Consider the following 9337-nt stretch of genomic DNA (forward strand, 5'->3'; position numbering starts at 1 on the left):
TTTAAGAAGAGAAAGACTGCAGGCAAAGACACAGAGACAAAAAGTCTAACACAGTAGGAAGCTATGAGGAGTTCAGTGTTTTGAAAGTTGAGAGAGACTAAGACAAAGTGACATGAAATGCTGGCAAGGTAGGCAGGTACCATGCCAATTCGGAATACAGAAGGAGTAGAGAGTCACTGAATAGTTTAAAGCAAGAAGTAACACATTTAAATTCATAATTAGAAATATCACTCTGTTAACAGTGTAAGAGATAGCCTAGAAGAGAGTGAAGGTGTAAGCCGAGACCTGTCAGAAGGCAAATGCAGGCAAACAATCAGAGTTCACAGGAAAAAAATAAGATAGAGGGCTCGTAACCATATGACAAGATGCTCAGCTTCACTTTTAAGAGAAACAATTGAAACAATGCTAGGATACCATTTTTCACCTATCATATTGGCAAAAATCTAAAAAATCTGATTACACACTGTATTGACAAGGGAAACAAGTATTCTCATACACACATTACTGTTAAAACCTCTATGAAACACAATTTAACAATATCAAAATTATACCTGTTTATTCTTTGACCCAACAATTCCACTTCTAGGAATTTATCCTACAGACACACCTACATATGTAAAAAATGATAAATGCCACGGTGTTGCTCAATGCAATATTCTTATATATTTTTTTAAATGTTTATTTTTGTAGGAGACAAAGAGCGTGAGCAGGGAAGGAGGCAGAGAGAGAGGGAGACACAAAATCTGAAGCAGGCTCCAGGCTGAGTTGTCAGCACAGAGAATGACATGGGGCTGGAACTCAGGAGCTATGGGATCATGACCTGAGCCGAGGTCAGACGCTTAACCGACTGAGCCACCCACATGCCCCATAATTTTTATAATAGTAAAAACTAGAAACAATCTAGCTGTCCACCAATGGGCTTTGCAAGAAAATACTTTATTCTGCCTTCTTGTAAGTGATTTTTTGATAATTAGTGTTTTATACTACCAGTTAAATTGTGGTTCACAAATAAAAAGGAATCTGCAGCTTTTGAGAAGTAGAGAGAAAGAAGTAGAGAAACAGAGTGCATAGACAAACAGCACTTTATACACTAATAGGTTAAGATCTCCAAGGTATACTGTTCACTGAAAAAAGTAAAAGCCAGGGTGGCTCTGTTGGCTAAGGGTCTGACTTGGGCTCAGGTCATGATCTCAAGGTTAGTGAGTCTGAGCCTCACACTGGGCTTCGAGCTGAAAGTGCAGAACCCGCTTAAGATTTCCTCTCTTCCCCTCTCTCTGCCCCTCCACTGCTTGGTCTCACTCTCAAAATAAACTTTAAAGAGAGAGAGAGAAGAAAGTAAAAGGAAAGCAGTTAGTTTCCAACATTGATATAAAACATTTGAGGGTCAGGGGGAGAGAAAAAGAAAGATGGGATAAATGTATTTATAAATGGCTGTATTTTTTTAAAATTTTTTAAACATTTATTTATTTTTGAGAGACAGAGAAAGACAGAGTGTGAGTGGGGGAGGCACAGAGAGAGAGGGTAAACGGCTGTATTTTTTAAATCCCCAGAAGGATACGTAAGAAATCAATAACATTAGTAAACTACTGTAGAAATTTGGGAACTAGGCAGATGGGAAAGGCTATGAATGAGAAACTTTTGCTTGTGTATCTTTTTTTCTTTTTGCTGTTTCACTTTTGAAGTACTAATATGCATACAGTACTTATTTTTTTTTTAAAAACCTTTGAAAATGCTTTATCAGAATCAATGAGATTTGGTAACTCATTTGATATGAGAAGTAAAGGAAAAGATGAAGACTCCAGGTTTCTGACTTGATAACAAATCTAGTTATCCCTTACAACTTAAAAAATATATATATCTGTGTTATTAAGCAAGACAAGATGTTAAAGGGTAGAAATAGATGAAAGCAACTCAGTTTTGAATGTGTTGTACTGGAAGTATTGTGTCCAATACAGTATACAAGAAAAAGAAGACAGGAAATTTAGGAGCGAGGTCAGGGATATAGTTAATAGCAGAAGCCTCGGAAGAAGAAAACATTTACATCAGCCTAATTTGCCTAGAAATTGTTTAGTCTATAAACCCAACTAAACCAGATAGCAAACTAAAAATACAATTAATTCAGAGAGAACATAAGGCCACATATTCATATCCTTTTCTTACAGACATCAAGCTCTCACTAAAATCTTATTTAATGCGTTTAGATAAATTCCCAAAATACACAACAGATTAGAAACATCAAAAAAGACCATGGGTGAAGTTACCAAAGGCAGCAGCATGAGGCAGCAAGAAAAAAAAAAGAAAAAGAAAAGGAAAAGGAAAAGGAAAAAGAAAAAGAAAAAGAAAAAGAAAAAAAGATGATGATGATGATGATGATGATACCACCAATAAGGTGCTCTTCACAGGAGTCAAAGTCTCATATGTTATCATTTAAGATGTCGCCAAAACGGTCCCTTCCCTCAAAAGTTTTTTCATGATTCCGTACTCTCAGCCTGACATAATGAATCAATTTCCTTTAATCAAATTCCCAATTTCAGATATTTTGTTTACACCTTTCTGAAAATACTTTATTCTGTGCCTTGTTTTCGATTATTTTGTAATTATAACTGGTATTTTATATTACTAGTCTCTCTCTTCCTACATGAATATACATCTCATAACTGAAAAAAAGTCTTTATATTTCTGAGCACAAATTTCTTGCATAGTATATTGCATGTAAATACCACTTAACAAACCACTGTCCACCTTTGCCTTCTCTAAAGCAATATGAATGGACTGTGCCAAAATACAGTATCCCTGCACTAACTTCTAATAGTTTCTTGTTTAGTACTTACCAACTTGGCACCAGGGTAAACTTTTGGTCTGGCTTATCCCAAAAACAATGAGATCAGTGGTGACAGGAAGTGACAACTAACGGGTTTGGGGTTTCTTTCATGGGAGATAAAAATGTTCTAAAATCAGATTGTTGTGATGACTGCATAAACCTGTGAATGTACTAGAAAACAATTGTACACTTTCATTCAGTGAATTGTATTTTATGTGAATTATAGCTAAATTAAACTGTTTTTAAATGTGAGATATCTGCTGTTATCCCCCACTTTACAGATTAAGAAACTGAGGCTTAAGAAAATTAGTAATTTGCCCATGGTGACCTAGCTAGCTAGTACTGGAGACAGAATGAAAACCTAAGCAGTCTTGACTCTAGGTCAGTGTATATGCTTGACCACCAAGCTCTTTTACCTTCCTTAGAAAGGGCTTTGCTCATTAATGCCTACATATGCTCCTACTGCTGTTCAATTCTTAAATGCTAGACCTTCCAAACTCCCAACTAGGACTACAAAGCCTTGACCTCAATTATGCTACATCATAAAGGTAGAGGGGAAGGAAAGTCAACAGGCAAGAAGAAATTTACCAGAGACAAAGGAAAAAAAAAAAAAAAACAGAAGTGCTCAAGACTTGTATTTCAAAGCTTGCCATTTTGAGCATAAGACTAAATGAAACACCTGAAATAGCTCGACTGCTACTATCAGAGTTGGTGGGCAGGACTAATTCAGTTGCACTAGGGTTAACTAAGGGCTTCCAGGACTAATTCTACCTAGCCCATGGTTTCTCAGCCTTGAACTATTGATACACTGGGCCAGATAATTTTTTTGTTGAGGAGGGCTGCCCTACCCAATGTACAGCATTTAGCAACATCCCTGACCTCCACCCACTAGATGCCAGGAGCACCACTCTCACCTTTCCCCCCAGTTACGACACCCAAAATGTCTCCAGACCTTGCCAAATGTCCTAGTGTGAGGTGCTGGGGAGAGAGGTGGTGTCCCATATACCTCCATTTAAGAACCATTGGCCAAGACTAGAGGTAATGAAGACAAAGGGCCAGCTATCTGATGTTAACTAGCATATATGATAACTGCAAACAAAAACTTTTTTAACAGTTTTGTATCTCTGATGTATAAAAACTGCACATATTTAAGGTATAAAACCTGATGTTTTGATACTATACATATGCACTGTGAAAAGATCATCACAGTCAAGTCAATTAACATCACCTACACACAGTTATCATTTGTGTGTGGGGACAGAGGGAGTGACAGACAAGAGTCCTTTAAACCAATCACTTCCCAAGGCTACAAAGAAAAAATTTCATTAAAAAAATGTGAAGCTGGGGGTGAGGGTGGTATGTAGGGATTAAATAGGAACAAAGTCCATGTAGTCATGACAACATCCCCAGATTTCTGTACAGTTCAGCATGTAAGGCCTCTGACACTCTAGGAGAATATCAACTACAGAAAGGTACTACTAAACATCAGAAAATAGATCTAAAGGATGTTAGAAATGAGAACTGCTCCCTTTGAGTGGACAGAAGCAAAATCAGTAGCCCTTATAATTAAAACTAAGTGTCCCTCATCTCAGGAGGAACTCTTGAAATAACAAGGTCAAGGTTGCTACCTCTGCCAGCTAAGAGGAGCAAATGAAATGACAGCACAGGTAAAAACCAAATGACAGTTGAGGGTGGAAGGGAGGAGTAGAGAGAAAAGGAGAATCAGACAGAAGACTGAGCTGGCCCTATACAAACTTTATTTGCCCTCTCAAATCTCCTTCCTGCCTTTATATACCTTGTTAACACCAAGTTAAGGGCTTTCAATACTCTCAATGTTGGCCCTTGGTTGTTCAAAGTCTAGCACTGTAGACTCTCCACTCATGGCAAAGCACCCCTCAAGGTGCCACAGGCTCTAAAATATTACACCTCTCTAAAAGTTGTACCTCTCTCAGTTCATTTTAGATGGGGGAGGGGAAGAAGGAGTCAAGTAAATTAAGCTACCTCTAAGGTATGGCTACAACTAACCTCTGCCCAATAAGCATACCAAAAAAAAAAAAAAAGAAGAAAAAAGGAAAGCAATTACCTTACTCATAATCAAATAAATGCAAATCCAAAACAAGATAAAAATTTCATATATCAAACTGGCAAGAAGCATAAGGCTTAATAAAGACCAATGGTGGTGAACATGTAATAGGCATACTCATAACTGGTTAGTGTAAATTGTCACAACCTAAACATCCCTCAAAAGAAGAAAAAATCATGATAATCTGCATAATAAAATACTTTAATCATTTTTAAGTATGTTGATCTATATGTGACAATATGGAAACTGCTCTGTGACATTAACTAGACAAAAAGTAAATTGCAATTTTTTAAAAATGAACAGTACAATATAATACTATTTGTATAAGTTTTTTGAAAAATAAACTTTCTAGAAACTATCAGCAGTGGACTGCCTATTGGGGGAAGAGGAAAAGTGGCTTTTATTTTTACTTTTCTGTACCATCAGAATGTTTACCACATACATGGTAACTGTTAACCTGAAGCATACAGTTATTAAAGTCCTCTAGGCCCCACAGCCTTAACCACGACTCTCACCGCCAACTATCACACACAGCGCCTCCCCCAGCTCCACATCAGAAGGCTGACTACAACTGCCTTGGAGATTTCAGCTAGTAGAGGATATATTGTGGAAATTGATTTTGGATATATATCTGGGTCTTTTCCTTAAAATCTCTTCACTCTAAAACCACCTCTGAGATGGATGGATGGATGGATGGATGGATGGATGGAAGGAAGGAAGGAAGAAAGGAAGATTTCCTATTGGGCCCCCAACCAACCTCTTTTAAAAAGAGGTTGTAATGCTTATGGTTGTAATATTCTCTCTTCCTATCAGTTTTATATCTAGTGTTGGCTAATTTCATTCTCCCACATACAGAAAAAAGCAACCTCAATTGTTACTGAAGCGGAGGAAGACTTAAGAGCAGGGATTTTACTGTCTGCTTCTCTCAGTTCCCACCACCTTGGTGCGGGTGGCCAAGCACTACTCTAAACCTCTACTTGGCAAGTCCTTTGCATTGCATCATCTCTGGCACTCTGTATACGGGAGCTTAATATCTGTTCATTTTAACTGAATCAGGTTAAAGCATTCTCTGTCAAAGGGAGAGGCAGGTTAGAGGAGTACTTCTAGGTTGTGGACCTTTAAAGATGCTTCCTGCTTTAATCAGTCTTCCTCCACTTCTCTTAGCCACTTAGAAGTTTTACAACTAAACTAAGCACTTCTAATTACTGCTTATTATTAATGCCTAATCGTTAGAACACAGTAACTATTATGGATATGCTTAAATATCTCAGATTAATGGCTTTAAGATTTAAACAACTGAATTTCCCTCATGAGTTTAATCTTCATAATTTTCTCACAGTGCATGATCATCCCTGCCACCTAAAACAATTACAGTCTCATAGCAGCAAGCCTACTATATTTTTTAACTAGTGAGAAATGGTTAGAAACCGTTTTCACTTATTGGGGAAAATGTCATAATCAGGTTCATAACATTATAACGTGAGGAAGAGCTCACCTCTACACGCTGAGGAGTCAGAACCGCAAACCATTTGGCAGCTTCTTAAATACGCTTAAAAAGTAAATACATTTTCAAGAAACTATGGTACTTATTTTTAAACTAAGTATTTTGAGAATTCTTAACATTTCCAAGCAGAAATACTCAAACCAAACACAATTTTCTCCAAATATCTATTTTAACTGGAAGTGATAAAAGACTGGTGTAAGCAAACGGAGTTTAAAGGTGAAATAAAATATACCGTCATACACATACACCTTATAACAAAATAAAGGTCAATACTAACCTCAAAATTACTCTGGCTTACAAGTTTCAAGAAGAATAAATGAATGGCATGTCAAGTAACGTTGCACAATGAAAGATCAAGTAACTCCAGAAAAGAGAGACATGCAAAAGGTTATCTCCTGAGACAACTTAAGTGGACTGAATCCTGGATAAAAATTAAAACCAGACTCTGAAACAGATGGTTAGCCTTGAAATATTATTTCTTGATTGTATGAATGGAAAAGGCAATGAAGAATAATATGCTATCTGGCAGGAATTTTAAATATTACTTAAGTCGTAAATAAAACAATACAGACCATATAGAAGCCTCTAAACTTCCACGAGAAACTAAGGTTACCCCAATTCCACCATATGAATCGCAATTCCACCATATGAATCGGACTGTGATTTTAGATAAATTACAATCTGAATCTAATTTCTCATGCATATCATAACTAAGTTGATGATCACCTTTAAGTTTCTTTACAGCTCTCTAACACTAACAAAGGAAACATAAATTTATTCTTTTCTAACATTATATACAGTACTTGTCACCCAAGTCAAATCACAGTTGAATTGTTAGTTCTAGGCAATATGATCAAAAAAAGTAGGAATGAGGAAGCCAAAGGACAATCCTAATTCTTCAAGAGGGAAAAACAGAAAAAAACACAACTTCCCAAAATATTCTCTTCCTCGTAAAGTATCATTCCTCATCAGGGCAAGTCCTGTCTAATAGAGGGTATCACTTTATTGTTAGGCTTACTAAGTTATTGATAAAGTCAAGTCCTCAAAATGTAACTCTTTGTGACTATTAAAGCTGCAAAAATTTTTTTAAATAAATTTAAAAATTAAAGCCACTTCTATCCAACAGCCAACTCGGACTACCTGTCAAATAACCTTATTAACATTTCATGACATCTCATGACAACAAGAATCACTATCATCACATTACCTCCTGCAATTCCTGGAAAAAGTGAGGGAAAAGACAGACATAACTGGACAGGAATAAAAGCAACAGGAAGAATACAAAAGTTACTATGAAAACAAAGCTCATACAAGGAGAAACAATCTCAAAAAAAAAAAAAAAGGAGAAAAAAAATAAAGAGCACAAAAGTTCTTTTAAAACAAAACAAAATGCCAATCCAAACACTGCCTTGTCATTTAAAATATCTGAGACTTAAGGTAAAATCCAGCTGCAAAAATGGTAATTTTTTAAACAGTTAAAAAAAAAGGCAAAAAAAGTAGCTACTTCAGTAATCAAAGAATGTCTAAAGTGCACCTTTGCTATGTGTATTTGTAAGTTTATTTCAAAGGGATAACGTTCTGACTTGAGATGTGTTTTTTTACTAACTTTTTGAGAACACATCTAACAGAAGTCCCATGTTGAAACTTTCACCTACATATTCACCAGTATAAATCTTAATGAGGTTTTCTGCTATCACCAGGTGATACAAGGTTAACTGTTCCACAAACTGACCTGCATGGGAATGCTCACTGTCCCTAAAAGTCCTAACATCTCTGACAGATGTACTGCATATATAAGAAGTGTCCTTTCCAGCCCTTATTTAGCTTAGAACCATTTTTGTGTTTTTAACTATTTTACCCAAGTATTACGTGAGTTAACATAAAAATGCCCTAGCTTGGAAGTTTATCTACAGGGGTTAGTTAAGAACAATGATTGCATTGCCATTCAAGTTTTAAGTAATTGTAATTTATTTCCAGCTCACACCTTATAATCACGCTTGAATTTTTAAAGTTTGTTAGGAAAACAGTAGAAGACTCCCAACGCAATAAAGACCTACGACCAGCCTTCGAAAGTAAACGCTGTATCGAAAGTTTCCTAAGCCAATAAGGGTAGGGTCGCTCAGGACAGCACTGCCCATCCATCACTTCATAATAAAAGTAGGAAAACAGCGTTCATAGCACATCCTTCAAAGCAAAATAAAGGGTTTTCTTTTATTGGGTTAGTTAAGATTCTTAAAACGTGTATTGAGAGGGTAGGAACCTGCTCTTTCTAACCCTTCCCGGAGTGCACACATTCCCCGGGAAGGCAGGCAGTAACATGGCAAGACTGAAGGCGAGGCGCTGCATTTCAGGGTTCAGATTCACTCCCTCAAAGAACTGTATTTCTGCTTGGCGCAGCCTGAACATATATACCAGAAAACAGCAGCAGCAGCGGCAACATACAAGATTTTTCTTCTGACCAAAACTTTTCAAGTGTCACTAAGATAACAGCGCAAAAATGTTAACTATATCCAACTGCAGACCATTTTCATTGTCACTCCAACCCCAAGGCTTCCTAACGGAAAGTGAGCCCAGTTGTCGCCCGGGAGGAGTCTCCACAGCCAGTACTGAGCCCTCGCTCCCCAGGTCCTCAGGCTCCCCTAGCACCAGCTCCGAGAGCGCGGTGAGCGCGCTTTAGGTCCGGCGATTGGCAACTAACAGCGTAAAAATGTCACTCTCGCAGCCCGTTTCCTCGCCCGGAGCAGAGGCTGGGCGGCGCGAGCGAGGTGCGCGGGGAAGGGGCGAAGGCGCCCGAGGCCCGCACGCCTCTCGGGGTTCAGCCCGGACCCGCGCTCCCCACCCCTCGCCCGGAAGGGGGAAAACCCGCCAGCGGGAGGATTCAACAGGAGCACCGCGCCGCCCGCCTGCCGCCCGGGAAACAGCCGCCGGC

At 38.1% G+C, this 9337-nt stretch overlaps 1 protein-coding gene across 7 annotated transcripts in view; it reads right to left on the reverse strand.

Annotated features, from left to right (window-relative positions):
- The window catches only part of PDS5B (PDS5 cohesin associated factor B), a 184282-nt gene that overhangs the window by 174515 nt on the left and 430 nt on the right, over positions 1 to 9337 (reverse strand). The gene's annotated exons all lie outside the window — the stretch shown is intronic.

This window comes from Suricata suricatta, chromosome 4, assembly GCF_006229205.1.
Source record: "Suricata suricatta isolate VVHF042 chromosome 4, meerkat_22Aug2017_6uvM2_HiC, whole genome shotgun sequence".
NCBI classification, from domain to species: domain Eukaryota; kingdom Metazoa; phylum Chordata; class Mammalia; order Carnivora; family Herpestidae; genus Suricata; species Suricata suricatta.